The sequence below is a fragment of the Cylas formicarius genome, unplaced genomic scaffold (genome assembly GCF_029955315.1).
Source record: "Cylas formicarius isolate icCylForm1 unplaced genomic scaffold, icCylForm1.1 PGA_scaffold_9__14_contigs__length_23061073, whole genome shotgun sequence".
Taxonomy (NCBI): Eukaryota; Metazoa; Arthropoda; class Insecta; order Coleoptera; family Brentidae; genus Cylas; species Cylas formicarius.
In genome coordinates this window covers 9,434,222-9,453,207 of record NW_026844365.1, presented here as the reverse complement: position 1 = coordinate 9,453,207, position 18,986 = coordinate 9,434,222, and the positions used below count along the sequence as shown (strand labels likewise).

Sequence of the window (18,986 nt, the reverse complement as noted above, 5' to 3'; positions counted from 1 at the left end):
CAGGTTTCCAAATCACCGTGACTCAATTTACAATCTGAGACTAGTAGATTGTTGACTCCTTCGCGCAAATATTTCCTGGTTTTCTGAAAAACCAGCTTCATGTGATGTCATATTCCTTCATTGTTGATTTGTCGATCTAAGACTTATTCATCTGCGTGGTGATATCGCCTCTTAGCTTACTTACTTTAGATGATCCGTGAACAAAAGATGGTCTCATACGTATCACAATCATGGCCAAACAAAAGACACTTCATAGAGAAAGCAAGGCTGATGAAGCAAATATAGACCAGTCCAGATCAGCGATGGTGCGGGCACCGACTTCTCTTCGTATCTCTCGCTAATTGTATCAGAATCAAAGGGAGACCGCGAAAGTTATGTGGGCGATATGCGTGGACCGATCTTAATCTGGCCCGTGTCGCCATTTGAGCCGGGGGACCGCCGCGGCGACTCGCGTATTTAGCGGTCCGCCATTTTAGACTTCGTTCGAACTGGTCAAGTCAAAGTTTACTCAGTGTTAGCACTGAGTAAACTGATAGGCTCCAATCAACAGTAGGTATTTATTGCCCTCCGTCTCAGATTGTCTTTGACGATTTGTTCAACTAGAATTTCGATGACTTCCATGCCTCCTATTGTAGTTCTCATAGAAGATTTGGTTCCTTAATTGTTTTAATAGACGTATTGCTTATATAATTTGATCATTTAGTTCCTTTAGTCTTTTTAAAGGCATTCGATACAATTCGATTCAATAGAATCTGGTATGCGTCTTAAGTTATTTCGTTTGTAATCCATTTTTTTAAGTTTCCATGACGAGTCGCTTGGCAGAAATGACTTGTGCGGTCTGTAGCCTCCAGGAAAATATTTATGTATCTTTTCTTTTACTTTTGTGTCATGATTATTATTATTATTATTAGATCCATGCTTATGACACACGCCTACTTAATTACTTCTTATTAATAACCGGCCAAGAAAGCATTTGCTAACACAGTAGTTTAATGGTCCCCCTTCGTTTCATCTTTCGACGTTTCGGCAAATGCCTTCTCCTTCTCCGGGACGAACAGAGACAATTTTCCGCGTAGACGATTTCCGGTCATACGGACAAAGGAAAAAGAAGGAACAACGATTAAGTATAGGCATTGCGCAAGTGCCAAGATGCGGTCTGGTATTATCCGTTACACGCGAACAACTGGAGGGCTTAAGCGCGCTGGCAACTCGCACACACATAGAATTAGCGAATGTAAATTTATGTGCGGGGCATTAATTTGCGATATGATAATAATTAATACAGCAAAACGTTACATATGTAACGAGGCGTTCATTAAACATCAACAGACACATTGTCACCTGCGTTTTACATAAATTTCCCTAATTCGAAAATGATTAATGCATTACCGTAGACCTTAAACGTAATGGACTGCGTTATTATCCAATTTGTATATTTCATATATAATTTTTCCTTATCGCCCTGTTAGGAGCGTTTAATTTTTTTTTGCGTGGATAATACGGGTTGTCCTGAAAATTTTAAGGTGAAAGAAAGGACGGATTTTTCCAAATATTTTCGATACCGGTTACCAAAACATTTATGCTCTGTTGAATGGACTAAAAGTTATTAGCGGACCAGGGGAATTATGTGCCCTTTCCTATCAGAAATTGTCCCTAATTACCTCTAAAAATACCACTTACTTTACAGCCAATTTCCAGTCTTAGTTATAAAATTTTTTCGAAAATCAATGAATTTGTGTGCACCAAATTACCCCTTCTATCAAAAATTACTTCCACTTTACCACAAGGATTTCCACTAGATACCAGATACTGAAATTACAACTAATCTCAAAAAGTTACCGTTGCCATTACCATTTGATCATTCTGCTATTGATTAAGTAATAACAATAACATCAACAGGCCACCGGATACTGTCAAAGTTCAAACAACATTAAAAATAAGTAATAATAATAATAATAATAATAATTAATTAATAATAATAATAATTAATTAATAATAATAATAATAAATAATAAGAACAACAGCACCAACACCATAATTGTCAACAAAATGCACACCCGTATATACATCGTAAATATAAGAAGTGGACGCACATCATAATACGCTTTTGCTAGATACTGGCCGTCCTAATAAACAATATTAATGCTTTTTTGAATGATGATGAATGATGAAATAATTTAACTGTATTGCTTAAGTATGACGGGGTCTTATTGAAGTTTAGTAAAAAAACAAAGTTGGCTAACTGAACTTTATATCGGTCCTCTAGCTTGAGACAACCCCATTCTGAGAGGCACTGTGAAATATGGTCATACTTTCTGAGATTGTAACTAAAACGAATACAGGCATTCTGAATTTGTTGGAGCCTCTCCTTATCTCGATTAAGTATAGCTGGCCAATAGACGATACTGCAATAAGCGACATGGGATAAAACTAACATAGCACAGAGTTTAAGTTTGACTTCTTTACTGAGAAAATGTTTACAATGTCTTCAACCTATTGAAGGATTTTTGTAACACCGAGCCAACATGCTTAGAAAACCGCAAGTCACCGTCAAACCATAATCCTTTACACCCGTCTGAAGAAGGAGAGATAATCTCATCATTTAACGTAATCTTAAAATAGGCGTTTTTTACACTTCATTTCCAAATAATATCTGCGTTTTGTTAGCATTCAAAAAGAGGTTGTGAGCCCCAGATAAATTTATTTTAGTGGCGGCATCTAAACCTTCACTAGCAACAAATAAATATAACTGAGTATCATCGGCGTATTGATGAGATTTACAAAATTTAAGAAAAGTAGAGAAGTCAGCTGTATAAACGGAGAACAGAATAGGTCTCAGAATACGCTTCTGGGGAGCACCCCTCTCCAAAGCAATGTCATCTGAATGAGTATTTCCTATAACTAACCTTTGGTATTTCTGGCAAAGAAAACTAAAAAAAATAATGGAGTACCTTTTATCCCGAACAGTTTCAGTTTAGTTAAGAAAAAGAAATGATCCAAAGTGTCGAACGCTTAATTTAGAATCTGCTGCTCTCAATAAATCATCAGTAACATGAAGCAAGGCAGAAGTAGTGCTGTGAAGAGGTCGAAAACCAGATTGAATGTCTGAGAGGATTTTGTTCTCGCATAGGATCTGACGAAGTTGTTTAGCTGAAATTTTTTCAACAACCTTTGAGAATGTTAGCAACAAACTGGTTGGTCTACAATCGTTAATGCCATTTGGACACTCACTCTTTCTTTGAAACGGGTATAACTTCTTGCTTCAAGGAGTCGGGAAAAATCGCAGAGATAAGACCCTTGTTAACAAGGAAAGTGATATGATCGACTAAATATGGAGTAGTCAATAGAATCATTTTCATTTCGTTCTTACAATACGACTGCATAAAAAAATATCTAGACGATATTGGGGATATGGGAAAAACTTAAAAAACCATAAAAATAATCAATCTAGCTATTTGGTTTTGACAACCAATAATATATATATATATATATATATATATATATATATATATATATATATATATATATATATATATATATATATATATATATATATATATATATATATTTGTTAACTTTTCCAATATATCATCCATATAGTACATCATATTTTTCTAGTTGTACAGTACCACTTCAGTATCAGAGGTGTTTTGAACTAGTTATTACCCCAAAATTGCCCAAATCCTAATTACCCCCATAATTTTTTTTCTACTCCCGTCTGTAAAATACCTAATTACCCACCGTTTTAGCATGCGGGAAGCGTCACTTTACCACATCAGTTTCGTTTCCCATGAATCCGAGCCACTTCGGACATTTCCGGGTTTTACCGCACGGATTTGGAAGCAATCTGATGTTTTCGGAGATATTTCTCACGCTTTGAATTTTGACGTTTGTCAATTCTGACAATCATGTCAGTGAATGTATTCGTGTTATTTTGCAACACGTTCGGTAAACTTTTTAACTCACTCGTTTATTAAAAACTCGTGAGTCAAATGCCGTTTACCGCACTTGTTGCATAATATACTATTTAATTGTGGTTATAATTCCAGCACTGACAACTGATGATCACTATACTTTCTTAATTACCTGTAATTACCACGTGTTCCCCATAGTTGCCAGGGCTGTGCACAATATTTTACCACAAGTTTTTGTTTTTTCGTGTTAATATTTGTTGGATTTATTTTCTGTCGACGTCTTACCACTGCTGTAAATCCTTGCAATTAGTAAACGAACTTCGAATGTATAGGCTTAAAGCGAAAGTAACAAAGGCCAATTCGCCACGCAGAACGTCGCCTACTTACAAATCACCCCCTCTGCTCTAAGCAAATATAGAAGCCGAAAGTCGTAAATTGTCGAAAAAGGTTGCGGGTGTAGTTTATGTTTGCCAGATTCGATACGCGCCGCGCTGTGACATTAGCGTTCTTGTTTCCACGATAAACGCCAGTTAAATTATTTACTGGTATCGCTCTGGAGATCGTTTCCGCGTCGAGCCTTTTGAAGTAGTCTATAGGCCAAAACATCTGGCTCCCCGGCCACTAAAATTAAGAGACCTATAAAGTGTAAATAATAGATCCGACAAGTCGAGAGGTTAGGAGTTATTATTTCTTTTTCGTGTAAATAAACGAACGCAGAACGAATTTATGCTGCGGTAGTCTTGTACCTACCAAGCGGCTAATTGGACTACCGAAAAAATACAGCTTGAGCAAGATTCATTCTTCCAATTGAGTGGTAATGACTGATAGAGCAAACATTATCAATGTAAACTGAATGCTAAAATATTACCATCATAAGCAAGTAGTAACTAATGATGATAGAAAAGTTACTATTTTGTACGATGACAGAACAATGTCTCATCGAAACGTCCTCAGATAAGGGAAACATATAAAACATGTAAAACCATGTTAATCTCTCTCTTCCAATCGACGAAAACATTATCGGAAAAAAGCCGAGAAGATACTGAAGTATAGAGAAAAACTCCCGGTAAACGTCTTTCATCTAAAATACAGAAAACAGGCGTGCTGGGAACTGCCAATATCTTAAGGAAAGTTCTTATCTGGTTTAACGAGCCTTAAACATCTGAACATACCCACTTCACAGCTAGGATCTGATTGATTCTCGGGGAAATGGTATCACATTACAGGTCAGTTGGTGATGGTAATCGCGGACACTTAAATATATACTTACTATACTTATTATACTTAAATATTTATATACAGCAGGTCCTTTAATGGTACGAGGCAACATCGATAGAATAGACTCGCTCGGCAAGTGATAAATGTCCCCAGATTAAAATTGAATTACAAAATAAACCTTAAAAAAGTGAATAATACCCCGCTTGAGAAACATTTGAAGTTACCTCGATGGTTAGGTCACATAACAGATATAGTTTTTTCGAAAGTTTACCACAAAGACGAACAGAATGCAGTTCGAAGCTCAGTTTGGGGTCAGACAAAATCCCCGTAGGTGCCTTGGGGAATCAGCTGCGTGTAACTACATTAGCCCGACTGAAGAGACATCAATTCCATACCTCTGTAGGATCGCGTAGAATCTTTTCCGCAAACTCTTTACTCTCACAACCAGTACAAATCTGATGTACCCAAATTGACATTAATTTGAGAAAATACAATTTTCCCGGTCGTTGGTCGCGTCCAGAATGAAAATTGAAATTTTAGACGACCATCAACTCCATCCAGGTTTCCAAACTCTCTGGAGCCTCTAAAGGTATATTTTCACGTGGACAGGAACTAATTGGGAGTGTGCCAACATTAAAGGTTTGTGGTCTCCTTCAGATATAAGAAGAAGTCTTTAACGAATAGAGAAGAAAAACGAAGCAAACTTCAGTAACATTTTTCTAATAGGAAATTAACCAAATCTCTTGGGAAAGTGTGGAAAATATAAAAATATCGAAACCAGTGAATTGTAGATATCTAACGAGTGTCGACACCGCCTGGCTCAACAGAAAAACTCCGTTGAAAATTCACCATGAAGTCATTAAAGTATAATAAAATTTCTCGAAGGCGCGCGTTTCACACGACCTTGCAGAGTATTAATATCGAAAAGGGACGATTTTAAGCGGTTCATTGCGCGAATTAATTTGGGTTATTACGGCAGATACAATATTACCTTTCTGAAAGGTTCCGTGAGGTAATTTGTGTGTTCTTTGTGGTGTAACGTCGATGTTTTACTTACCGTAATGATAGGCTTCTGCGATCGCTTTTTGTCGTATTCATTATCTTCATCGTATAATGCACGACAATAGTTCGAATTGAAATTTTGCTGCTATATACACAAACCACAGAAGTCTGCTATAAAAAATATCCGATGGTCGTCTCACTTCTTTTAATTGTGCTTGGTGTATGGTTGCATTCGCCTTCTACAAAATCGCCATCCAAGATGGAAAAGTAAAGTCTCTAGCTAGCACAGAAATGCCAACCCGGGGGAGATCTAATCCCAGAACTTCCAAATATCCCTTTATAAACTTCGATTGAACCACACCCTGACCAACTGGAAAACTAAACCGATGCACAGATCAATTGTTTAGCAATATGCAGCAGACACAATGAAAACTGAGTCACAAGTACTGCTTACTGCCGGTCAAGCACAAGCCCTCAGAACAAGATATGTGGAGCAGAGAATAATAAGGAGTGACAAATGTAGACCCTACAAAGAAAAGAGTGAAACTGTATATGTTGATAAAAAGCATAACAAAGTACGCTTGTCAGAACTTTTTGAACTGTGGAAACATAATCGAGTGTGAATTAGAAGAAGCCATAGACGTAGTGGTTAATGGTAAAGAGAAAGTCACAATTATGTACGACTATCCCATACCAGCATCGGCGGCAGCGGTTATGTATACAAGGAATTCTTTGATAATCATGTTTGGAACCGTCAATATATTAATTAAAGTTGCGCTACTTCTGCCACCACCACCTGAAAATTTTAATTGAACTGCGTATACGAAGGCGTGCTGGTGCTGGATACAGATACTGAGGTTGTTTGTTTTATCTCAAACAGAAACTTTTCTTTACTTTTGGAATTCTAAGAATCCACACAGTGTGTGTGAAAGACAAAGAATCATAGAGCATTATTTTTAGATCCTGCTTTAAATAGTGTCTGTGTGAGTATAAAGATTTTTGAATGGAAAATGCTAATCGTAATTTCAGTGTGTTATGTACTGAAAATTTAAACTTTTGATCTATTGTAAAACCAATTTTAAGATGACCATATCAAAAACACCAACGCTGACGTCTTGTTACGATTTTAGCTTAAGACTGTTTTACTGATTCATGACCAACTCGAGTTAGGTCGCTATTCATATAATTATTAGCCTGCTGGCTCAATGAGAGATGTAATACTATACTTTGAAAATTTTAAGAGTTGTTTAAGGCTTCGGCAGTACCTGAGTAGCTCAACAGTTGGAAAAGAGAAGCGATTGTATTAACAATCTTCCAGTTTCAATCTTATTAGAATTTGGTGACGGTTCCTTACTACGTCTAGAATAGGATGTTGGCTGCATATCCATTACAGTTTCTCGTCTTTCGACAGTGTCCAGCACCTTACCACCACATTCGTCACGCCTAGTCTAACCCGGTCCGCATAATTACCCAATGAATAGACTCTCGCGCGGACAATAGATATCTATTACTAATAGCCGTTCTGTGGACACAAAACGGTTTAAGCGCCGAAGATAAATCAGGTAATCCGTACAGACCGAACGAGGCGTTTATTGCCGATCTCCGTATTGGTTTGATTAAAGCCCCGATCGTCAGGGCCGTAACGGCCCCAGAGAAGACGGACTAATACCAAACAGCTGTCTGAATATTTTCCGACGCTGGGTAATCCAGCGCCTCGGCGCGTCGGCACCGCGTCGAAAATAGGTTTTTAAGAGGTGTTGAGACGTGCTCTACACGTGTTAGACGACGACCGTGACGTTTCGGGAGGATGAACGCCGAAACTGATTGATTCACGGGCTTCTTAAATGGATTTACGCGCGAAACGTCTCGTTGTCGCGCAGAATTTACTGCTAATCCACGACACTCGGTATATTTAGGCTCGAACCTACCGTGACGTAGCATCAGCGACCCAAGTACTGGAGTAAAGACAAGTGTCAATTAAATACGTTACAGTTTCAAGTCGACGTATCCCCACTGGATTGCTTATATTTGATAATTAATGTTGATACTGTATCAGTACGAAATTATTACCCGGAACTTATAGGCGAGGTTATTTGTGCCAGACAAGTCTTGATATGTTTGCGACTGTCTAGTGTAATATTTTTCAGTCTGATTTAGGTGTTCGACTGATATAGCTTAGAAAGACGCAAGAAAATCTTAAAGAACAATATTTTTTTGGGGTGTGTAAATATCAGAAATTATTCAGCGTCTACATTTGATGAGCTCAGAATCCAAAAGTACTGTTAATAGATAAAAGGCGATCCACACATTGAGTGTCCAAGCTCGTCGATAAATGCAATATACAAACTTTAATGTGATCGAAGAATTACTCAAAGAGAAAGGAAAATTAGTGTGCTCCTAGGGATAGATTCACGACAACTTCATGACATCTTGCATCTTGGAGTTGTTGGGACCAGAATTGAAACCCAATAGGTCTGATACTTATCGTCAACTTCAAGAGCCGTTAGCCCATCATGTTGATGAATTTTGCTAACGAATAACAACCACTGACGAAAGAATGACACGAACCTGAAGAAATGTCTTCCACTTAAGCCGCGCGCAGTTTCGACTTCTGGGATTTTGAGGTGATAATTTTAATTTATTATCTGGCAATTAATGCAGAATATTAATCGAATTTTATTATCCGGATCACAGCGACAGGCACTTGTCAAAAAACGACCTGGAAAGTTGCATAAGCTCCCATTAATGCAGAATGCAAGACCAAATACCGCAAGAAAAACGAAAGATCTTTGAACGGTTCTTTCCCGTATCTTTCACGCAGTGATTAATCATCTATTACCAGATATGAAAAGACCGTTTCGGAGTGTTAAATTTTAAAGTCTGACTGATGGCAAGACGTACCAAAAGGAGGTAGATTGAGAAGACATCGAAAAACTTCTTTGAGGTCGGTGAAAACAAAACAGTTTATCGTTGGAATAAATGTAGTAATAATGTAAATTGTAGCTAAATATATAAAACTTTAGAAAATCTGTCGTATTATTTTATTACTGGTGACCCTATCGATTCATCCATTAAATTCAAGGCTTCACCTTTTTAGAAGCAAACACAAAGACACGTAGGCCGAAGGTCTGCTCTACAATTTCCATTTCGAGAATTATTTTTTGTGTCATTAAGTCCTGCTTGGTACTCTTGCTAGTTTTCCCCGGAAGACATTTCATGACATTAAGATATATTAAGGGGAAAAATTACCTGCGAAGGTGTGCCAGTTTTTTGGCGAAACTTGACCTCGTACCAGGAAACATTGCACCCATTTCTATGCAAAATGTAAACGCGCTTTTCGTTGGCTGAGGGTTTGAAGGGAAGAATTTTAGGGTTTTAGGATCTCTCTATGTTCTTATTTAACATTTTTCAGATATAACCTGGCACATTTCTTGTGGCGGTGAATCTTTTAAGGAATCCCAAGCTATAGTAAGAGGTGTGTTTTTTTTTCGATGTATAGAACTTTAAGTTGGAATAAAACAACGATGGATTATTCGATTGAAATGAATTTTATTTATCCTAAAGATAATTTGTGGCATTACATTTTAAATATGATTTCTGGTGTATGACCTCCACGGCTGGAGCAGATGTAGTCCAATCTAGACGTCCAATTTTCGATGACATTTTCCAACATTTGTGGCCGTATATCGGCAATAACACGGCGAATGTTGTCTTCCAAATGGTCAAGCGTTTGTGGCTTATCCGCATAGACCAATGACTTTACATAGCTCCACAGAAAGTAGTCTAGCGGTGTCAAAACGTGAAATTAGGCGGTCACCAAACGTGTCTTTCAATAAATCGATTGTGGCACGAGCTGTGTGACATGTTGCGCGGTCTTGTTGAAACCACATTCCTGGACATCATGGATATTCAATTTAGGAATGAAATAGTTAGTAATCATAGCTCTATACCAATCACCATTGACTGTAACTTTCTGGCCATCATCGTTTTTGAAGAAGTACGGAACAATGATTCCACCAGCCCATAAAGCGCACCAAACAGTCAGTTTTTCTGAACGTAACAGTGTTTCGACATACACTTGAGGATTAGCTTCGCTCCAAATGCGCCAGTTTTGTTTGCTGACGTAGCCATTCAACCAGAAGTGCGCTTCATCGCTAAACAAAATTCGCTTATGAAAATCGGGAACAACGGCAATCTCTTTTGGGCCCATTCGACGAATCTACGCCTTACTTGATGATCGTTTGATGAATTGCCAAACCAAACTGAGAATAAATCACTTGACAGCTATTAAATCGGTCGCCATCTTGAACAGTAATACCAACTTAAAGTTCTATACATCGACAAAAAACACCTATTAGATGCGTTTGGTAGATATTTCCGTTCGGCCTATATTCCCTCTGATAAGGTTATATATGTGAGATGTTTCTTGATCACATTGCTATTGTTGGAGTTTCCGAAAGTGTGGTTATTAACGCCAGAAGAAAACTGAAAGATAAATCGACGGTATTGACGTCATTCCTAGCTTCTTCGTTAAGGACTATATCAGGGTTTTCTACTTACTCATATAGTCGTTTTTTCATTGCAATTTTTCTAAACTCTTCGAAATTATAGTTTGTGACTGTAATTACTCTAGTCTTAAAAATGATATTAGTGTTGAGCGACACGGTTTTGTTTCAAATAAGTCGTCTACAAGCAATCTGGCAACATTGACTCAATATTTTTGTGAATCAATTGATTATTTAGGTCAGACGGATGTAGTATATATGGATTTTCAAAATCATATAGATCACTTCGTGCTGAAATTCCTTCTATTAGACAGTAAACGTCTTGTTCAATACCAGGGGTTTAGCTCAAATTCAGGACCTCTTCTTTTTATTATCTTTATTGATCATCTAATTGAATTGTAATAGATTAGTATTAGTAATTATATTTAAAAATTAATTTAGTGAATTAAAGTGAAATTAAAGACTCATATTATCGTCGTCAAGAGCGTTGGGTTTTGCAATAAGAAGTTGCCGACACTTGAACAACACCTCAACTCTTAGAACTATTCTTAGGTGAAATCTAAATTACAATATGGGTCGTTGGTGTGACATTCAATAAATCAATGTCATATTGATAGGTTGGAGTTGATCTAGAGACGGTTTCTTAAATACTCAATTTTTAAGGAAGATAATATATATCCCCATAGAGGATTTGACCATCAGGTACTGTTAGGCAGGTTCGGGGAATCATCTCTGGAGGTTAATTCTTTAAAATTTCTGTATGCGGTCTTGCATGGTGAACTCTGGGTGGCTTTTAAGCAAAGTAAAATTTTATGTCACCAGACTTGAAGCCAGATTTAGGACTACATTTCATCTGCCTACACCTAGGACAAATGTTTTATATCAGTCGCAAATTTTGTATTTGTGTAGTAACTTCAATATTCTTTCAGACGTATGTAATATTAATGGGGATACACTACGTGACCTTGTTGACCGTTTTTTGCTTAATGCACAGAGCGTATACGAGCCCTAACAACTAATTGTTCGGACGATGTACGAAATAATAAGAAAACATATTTATACTTATTTTAAATTGATTTTTTTTGCCTTTTCGATTGAAAAATGAAATCACACACTTATTTTTATACCAAAAAGTGCTATCGTAAATTACATAACAAAATATTAAAAACATACCGAATTTGCTGACAAATAAATATTCGGACGTATTTAAATCTTTTACTTTAAATCGAACATTAATAAGAAGTAACATCAGCTTTCGCGGCAATAACAGCTTTTATGCGTTTTGGCATGGAATCTACCAAAGTCTTGCAATATTCGGGGGTGAAAGTGTTCCAAATTTCGGTGATTTTTGCCTTTAATGCTGGAACATACATAAAACATAAAGTTTCAATAATATTCAAGTGGGGGCTACTTGATGGCCACGATAAAACTTTCATATTATAGTCCCCAAACCATTTTTTTGTTGTTTTCGCAGTATGGCAGGACGCACCGTCTTGTTGAAATATAAAATTTTCATTTCCAAAAGTTCGTTCTATTGATGGAATCAAACTTCTTGATGAAATTTGTTATTTTTCTGGATTTACAGTACCATCAATGAACTCGTAGTTGCCAACCCCTTTACCACTTATACACCCCCATATCATAACACCCTGGGGACATTTTACCGTGCGCTTTAGACAATCTTTGTGATTTTGTACGAATCACCCTTTTTCGAAAATCGCCTACGCACACATCAAATTTTGATTCGCCGCTGAAAATAACGTTACTCCACGTTTCCGTTGTCCAGGATATTTTAGATTTTGCTCAATCCAAACGTTTTTTCTTCTGAATAGACATTAATAATGGTTTTTCCTTTGCCTTTAACAAAAGTAGATCATAGAATATTAATAATTTATGTATTGAAACAGGAATAATTGTAAACTTACCTTATAAAAACTCAAACCAGACTTGCATGCATCCATTGTCTACAACATTCCCTGGAGACATTTAAGTTTGCTTCGTGATTCCATTGGGCTTGAATTTGTCGTAAGACGCTTCGTCTGCTAGTTTTACAAATATTGACGAGAATACGACGATCTCTTTCAGTGATTTTACGGGGTCGGCCCGAGCTTTTACCACTAACGCTAACACCTAGCTGTCTCTCTATACTTTTTTATTATTTCCCGACCGTTAATTTTGCAATACTCAAGTCATTTGAAATTTTTTGCATTGATTTACCTCTGCAGTACTGAGATATGATAATTTCTCGCACTTTTTTGTTTGTTGCAACACCACGCGTCATTTTCTTATCAACTATTATACAAACTTGAAAGATACAACCCGAACTGACATCTCATTTATCTAAGCACACTACATTTTACCATCAATGCATGGGTAGCATTGATTTCTTGGTCAATAAACATTCACGTCCGAATATTTATTTGTCAGCAAATTTGGTATGTTTCCGTTATTTTGCTATGTAATTCATGCGAAATAAAAAATAATTCATTACGATAGCATAGAAATTGATTATCCAATAGACAAAGCAAAAAAAATAAAATAAATAGATATAAAAATATCTTTTTTATTATTTTTTACATCGTCCGAACATTTAGTTGTTAGGGCTCGTAGCTACTTAGAGTACGTGTGTGAGTAATTAGCTGCTTTGTATTTTATACTGTTTTTTCATTATTTTTCTCTTATTTATATATTTTCTGTAAAATAATAATTTGCTTGTTACTTTCGAAAAAATCGATAAAATCCATTCTTTTCGAAAGTATGCGCGCTCGTCACTATACTCTAGATCTCGATAACGGTGTGTCGTATAGCGTCGCTGTTGGTACAGTTGGAATCAACGTCGAAAAAAAAACCTTTTTATTTTTTGTCTGTCTGTGTTCCGTTCTCTGTTCTAGGATTTTGCGACGATAACTTCCAAGAGGTTTGAGGTAAACGCTTCAAATGTTGTCCCTTTTTGACAGTCCACTAGGGGCATAAGATATTTGAAAATGGCAGCGATCGCACATTGGCGGCCATCTTTTTTTTTTTTTTTTTTTTCGTTTTTCTACCGTTTTTTTGCACATTGCTATGAAAGACGATACGTGTCCGAAATTTGAAGCCGATAGATGGCACACATATTAAGCTTGGTTCCGTGACGGAACCTGTTGGCTCCAAAATCCCTGATTCCTGACAATTTTTGAAAAATGTACAGGGTGCGCCGCACATTAAAAAAAAAACTGAATAATCGATTTCGCTATTATTGAAAATTGGCGATAACTGAAGGAGTGTATTTCAGATATCAGTTTCTTTTACATGACAATAAATCTCGCATACACAGCTAAAAATTTTCGTATATAAGGTACAGGGTGTTCGCGATATTCCGTTCAATATTAGAAAACATAATAGGTGCCCTAAATTTGCAGTAGAAAGTATTTTTTAAAAATATTTGAAAAAAAACATTAGAGAGATTTTGGCTTCCAAAAGAAAATTATTTTCTCTAAAACTGTTCACCCGATCGGCAAAATCCTTGAACCAAAAAACGCGGAAGATCTAGCGCTATAACCTTTACTTTTGGCATTTTTTCGATTGTATACAAGGTTCTTTAATTATGGACAAAAATCTATATAAGACTCTGGAAATTGTTCTTTTCGCCATTAAATTGTTAGTCGTAAATCAAAATTCGTGAAAAATGTTTGTATTTGGTTTATACAGTAATGCAGGCCGCATCAAGGGCTATAATTTTTGTATTTGCTGTTTTCGTCTATCACGCACGCTTCTTGAGATACTTGGGTGACAGTCGCTGTATCTCGCTCTCAATCTAGACGCGTATTTTCTCGAAAACCATTTATTCTATTGGAAAAATTCATATACCAGGAAACGTGACAGATCTATAACTTTTCCTTCGGTCATTTTTTGGATTATGTACAGTGTATATCGATTTTGGGTAAAAAAAAGATCCCGAAAATTGTCGTTTTCGTGGGTAAATTATTAACCGTAAATGAAAAACTATAAAACATGGGATAATTTGCTTTAAACGGTATCGAGAGAGAGTTTCAAGTTTCGTCTGTCATAGAGGGTGCGCGAGATATTTGAAAAAATATCGATGGAAATCGCTATTATTTATGCAAATTTTTGTATTTACCAAAGTGTGCCCCAACTTTGACGAGATGTGAAAGACACTTTATACAGGGTGCGTGCACAACAAAATGACATCGATTTTGCGAAAGTTCCATAGTGGTCCGCGGGAGCACGATAGAAAAGCAATGCGTCTTTCTAGGGGAAGAAACCGTTAAGCAGCTACTAAAATATAAAGCTACGCGATACCAACTTGCCCCGCCCAGCTACGATTTTTCGAAAGCAATCTTATTATTATTATTATTATTATTATTATTATTATTATTATATTTCGTTCGAATTTCTAAAACACTTCATTTACACCCTTGCACCTATATCGATTGCGGGTTTATTAACAGGCTAATCGAGGTCAAAAAGCTTGCCCGTTCTCTACGCGGCGGATTAATTAAGAACATACAATTTTTTTTATCCACGCAAAAGCAGGTTTATCGAGATATCAATGCGCCGGTCCCGGCCATTATAAACGTATCATTTTAATGCATGTCCTGATTTATGCGCGATAGTCGTTCTTCCTTTTCCATGTTTACGCCGTTTTCATGAATACGGGAGCGCGACCGCCGCTGCGGTAAATTAGGTGTCGATATTCCATCGACCGTTTTTTTTTTAATTTTTTTATACGCGAGGCCCGTGTTCCGTTCTTCTTATCGCACAGATAAATGGTCGTTTTATTTAAAAATTAAAATGCGTATGTAAATGGTTAATTAAACCTTGTCGCTAACGGCGACTTCTTTTGGACTGTAGGGGGAACTTGAGGGTAGCCCTGTGCTCACCGGTAAAATAAAAAATATATGTTCTGGTGCCTAAAAATTATTGGACTTGCAGATGCAGAAAATATAAAAAGCAAAGTAATCAGTTAAGAGAAATAATGTATGATAACGCGGAAGGAATGTTTTAGACACGAGTTCGCCTCTGATTGTAAATTTAAAAATATTGTTTCTTAGCGACGATTAAAGACTTCCCCAATTTTACTTTCTGTGAGTGCCTAGTTTCCATTATAAAAAGTATCAAAGTGGACTTTAATTATATTAAGTGTAATCAATGCTAATCCTTCAATGACCATGCCTTGAGGAAGTGTTCAGCTTCGCAACATCGCAAAAATTAGATTGTTTGCACCGCTCTTGAGAAAGAAGAATTAGACTTGGTGAATTGTGTCTTTTTGTAACCAATTGGAATATTTCATTTTGACGTAAACGCATATATGTATCATGTTGGTAATCTTTTTCTTCATTCCAATAATGATTTTTTTATTGCACAACCCATAAAACAAAAAAAAACACTACTTTAGCTAGAAATGCTCGAATTTAATAACCGTAAATTTCTCCTCCATCCACAGGCTACACTTAAATTAACAAAGACCTAAAGAGAGCTGAAGGTACTTTTTCCCTCTTTTAATAAAATATAGCACTTGAATGATGCTGACTTAAGTGTTGGGGGCAGATTATAAAATGACTATAAGAAGATATTTCAAAATATATGGGAGATATTAGTACATATTCAATTTTAAAAAGTTATCTTGGGCAGCCTGTATATTGAAAATAAAATGTTCAAATGGCAAATATGAAAAATACACAAAATATGTGACTAATCTCAGTGAACTTACAGTCACACCTGAAATGGGTTGCGACTTGCACAAAATACCCATGGTCTAAAATTTCTGGCCTTTTTCGGAATGTTTGGTATTTTCTCTCAAAAATGATATAGTTGCAGGCCGAAGAATATTGCAATTTAAACATTTTTCTTTTCAAATGAACCTACAAAAAAGTATTTTTTATTTTAATTTTCCAAAAAACAAAAAATCGAGCAATTTTACCCTTACTGGCGCGTCGCGCCGCAGCAGACGCCCATTTATCATATCCCGTATTGTCCTCCTATTATCTCAACGGAATACCACGTACGGGATACCTACGCGTCCCGGGCTCGGTTTTTCTACCTTGTACCCACCCGTTGCCCACCGGCCGCAGAAAAAAAATTTACGACCAAAATCTGACCAACGATTTATTAACGCCGCGGCGAGTGGGTGTGACGCGGGGTCCCTGCCTTGGCGCCGGTGCGACGAGGACGACGACACACCACCACCACCCGATTCGACAAAGAAAGAACAAGAACGACCCGTCTGAATTATGCCGGGCCGCCAATTAGGCCCTTGTATATACCGTCACCCACACCCCCGTCGTCTCGTTTACGAGGCACGTCGCGTATGTATATGTATATCTATGGCGAAGCCATCCCTCCTTGCACCCGTGACCACGCCGCACTTCCTGTCTAAGGGGACGATGGGTATAAATATGGTAATACGCTTTGTCGCATCCCTTGTATTTGACACCTACACGCTAATTAGGACGACCGCGAGACGTGCGTATGGCATAAGCGGAGCCATAAACTCGCGATTATCTATGACGATATGGCCCGCGAATGGGACTGATTGGGGGCGACGCGACGTAGCGCCATGGGAAGCACCTAGATCGGTTTTTAATGCCTCCTCGCTGTACTAATTTTAGGATTATGCATAGATTAGCAGTTTGCTAACTTTGAGCGTATCTAATAACACGCACGTATTTTTTGTTAGTGTGTGATCGTATTTCGAATAGACGACGCTTAGACTACTAAGTAGTCTGAAATAATCCTTTTCTTTCAAAACACTCCATGGATAAACGTAAAAGAAAAAAAAGCATATAATTTTAACGATCAATGGGAACATCTACATTGTTTCGTTGATTACAAAGAGAATAATTGTATTTGTTTGTTGTATAATAATAGTGTTGTGATTCCCAAGAAAAGTAATATTGAACGACATTTTAAAATCCCATCTACTATTGAAAGAATCATTATCAATTGTAATAAATTACCTAAAAATATAGACACCCAATTTTCACACTAAATTATGTGTATCATTATGTATGACACCAACAAAATAAAGTTATAAAAAATATGTGTTTTTTTGTAATGCCTAATGCTATTTAAAGACAAACTTGTTGCCGAGCCTTGGCCTAGATCGAGCTAGTGCTATTATATATAATGCACGGTGGTCTGTGGATAAAGTTTATCAGGAACACATTTCCCAAATACCTCATAACATAGATAAAAATATCACGATCAAATGGCGCACCCACCATTCTAGAAAAGTCTATTCTTGTTGTTCGTTTTTATGAACATAATTTAGCGTTTCGGACAATTCGCAACATAGAAGTTGAATTACAAGAACGTCTATAAGATGAGAGCACAATGACAGTAGTCAGAACAGAATGGCTGGAGGGAAAAGAAAAATGACATTCTCTATTCCTTAAGAGGGAAAGTTATAACGCATTGATAAGAACTGTATGAAAGGGACAAAGCAAGAGAACGCAGAAAAAATAATAGAAGCTCGAAAGGAACGTACATATCTTGAATGTGCAGAACTGAAAGAAAGCCCTTCGTATATCAATAATTCCAATTTAATTTTAGCTATTGCTCTTCTTCTCTTTAACATGCCCTACACGTGGGCGACTATCTCAAAAAGAAGGTTCTACTGATAACAGCGTGACAAAGCTCAGCAGTGTTATTTATACCTGTTTTATATTACGCAACCAGGAAATCTGCTTACGACCGACACCTCTCCTGCCCTCAATCTTTCCTTGTGGGCTTAACTGCGAGATTTTATACTTTGCCCCCCTGAGTATGTGGTCGAAGTAGCCAATTGTACGTCTTTTAATTACTTCAGAAAGCTGTCTCTGCCTTTGCACCAGCTTTTCTGAGAATCTCCCATTGCGAACACGATCCACACATGAAATTCGGATCATTCTCCTTAGTTACTACATTTCAAATGCCTCTAGCCTATTGATGGACGATGTTTTTAGAGTCCAGGTTTCCATACCATAAAGTAATATCGACCTATAACGGACCTTAAACGAAAGAGGCTGATTACAGAGGAAGGATTTAAACTTAATAAATGCTAGTCCTGCCTGTTGGATCCGGCATTTTATTTCTTGTTGTGGATCCCATGCATCGTCTATAGCAAATAATCAAATGATTTAACCTCTCTGCTCTATGGATTTCGTCATTAATATATATAGTTGATTTCTTTGCTGACTGTCTAATGTTTAGTTTTCGAGATGCTAGGAGCAATTATGACAGTGTCATCGGCATAATTAGTGATTGGAACGCCATTTACTTTAATTCCATAGTCAATTTTATCCAAAGCATCGGTGAATATGCTTTGCACATACAAGTTAAACAATATGGGTGACAGGATGCATCCTTG

General features: G+C 37.0%; 1 protein-coding gene across 1 annotated transcript in view; it reads left to right on the top strand.

Annotated features, from left to right (window-relative positions):
* Positions 1-18,986, top strand: part of LOC132707074 (uncharacterized) — a 113,793-nt gene that overhangs the window by 94,237 nt on the left and 570 nt on the right. The gene's annotated exons all lie outside the window — the stretch shown is intronic.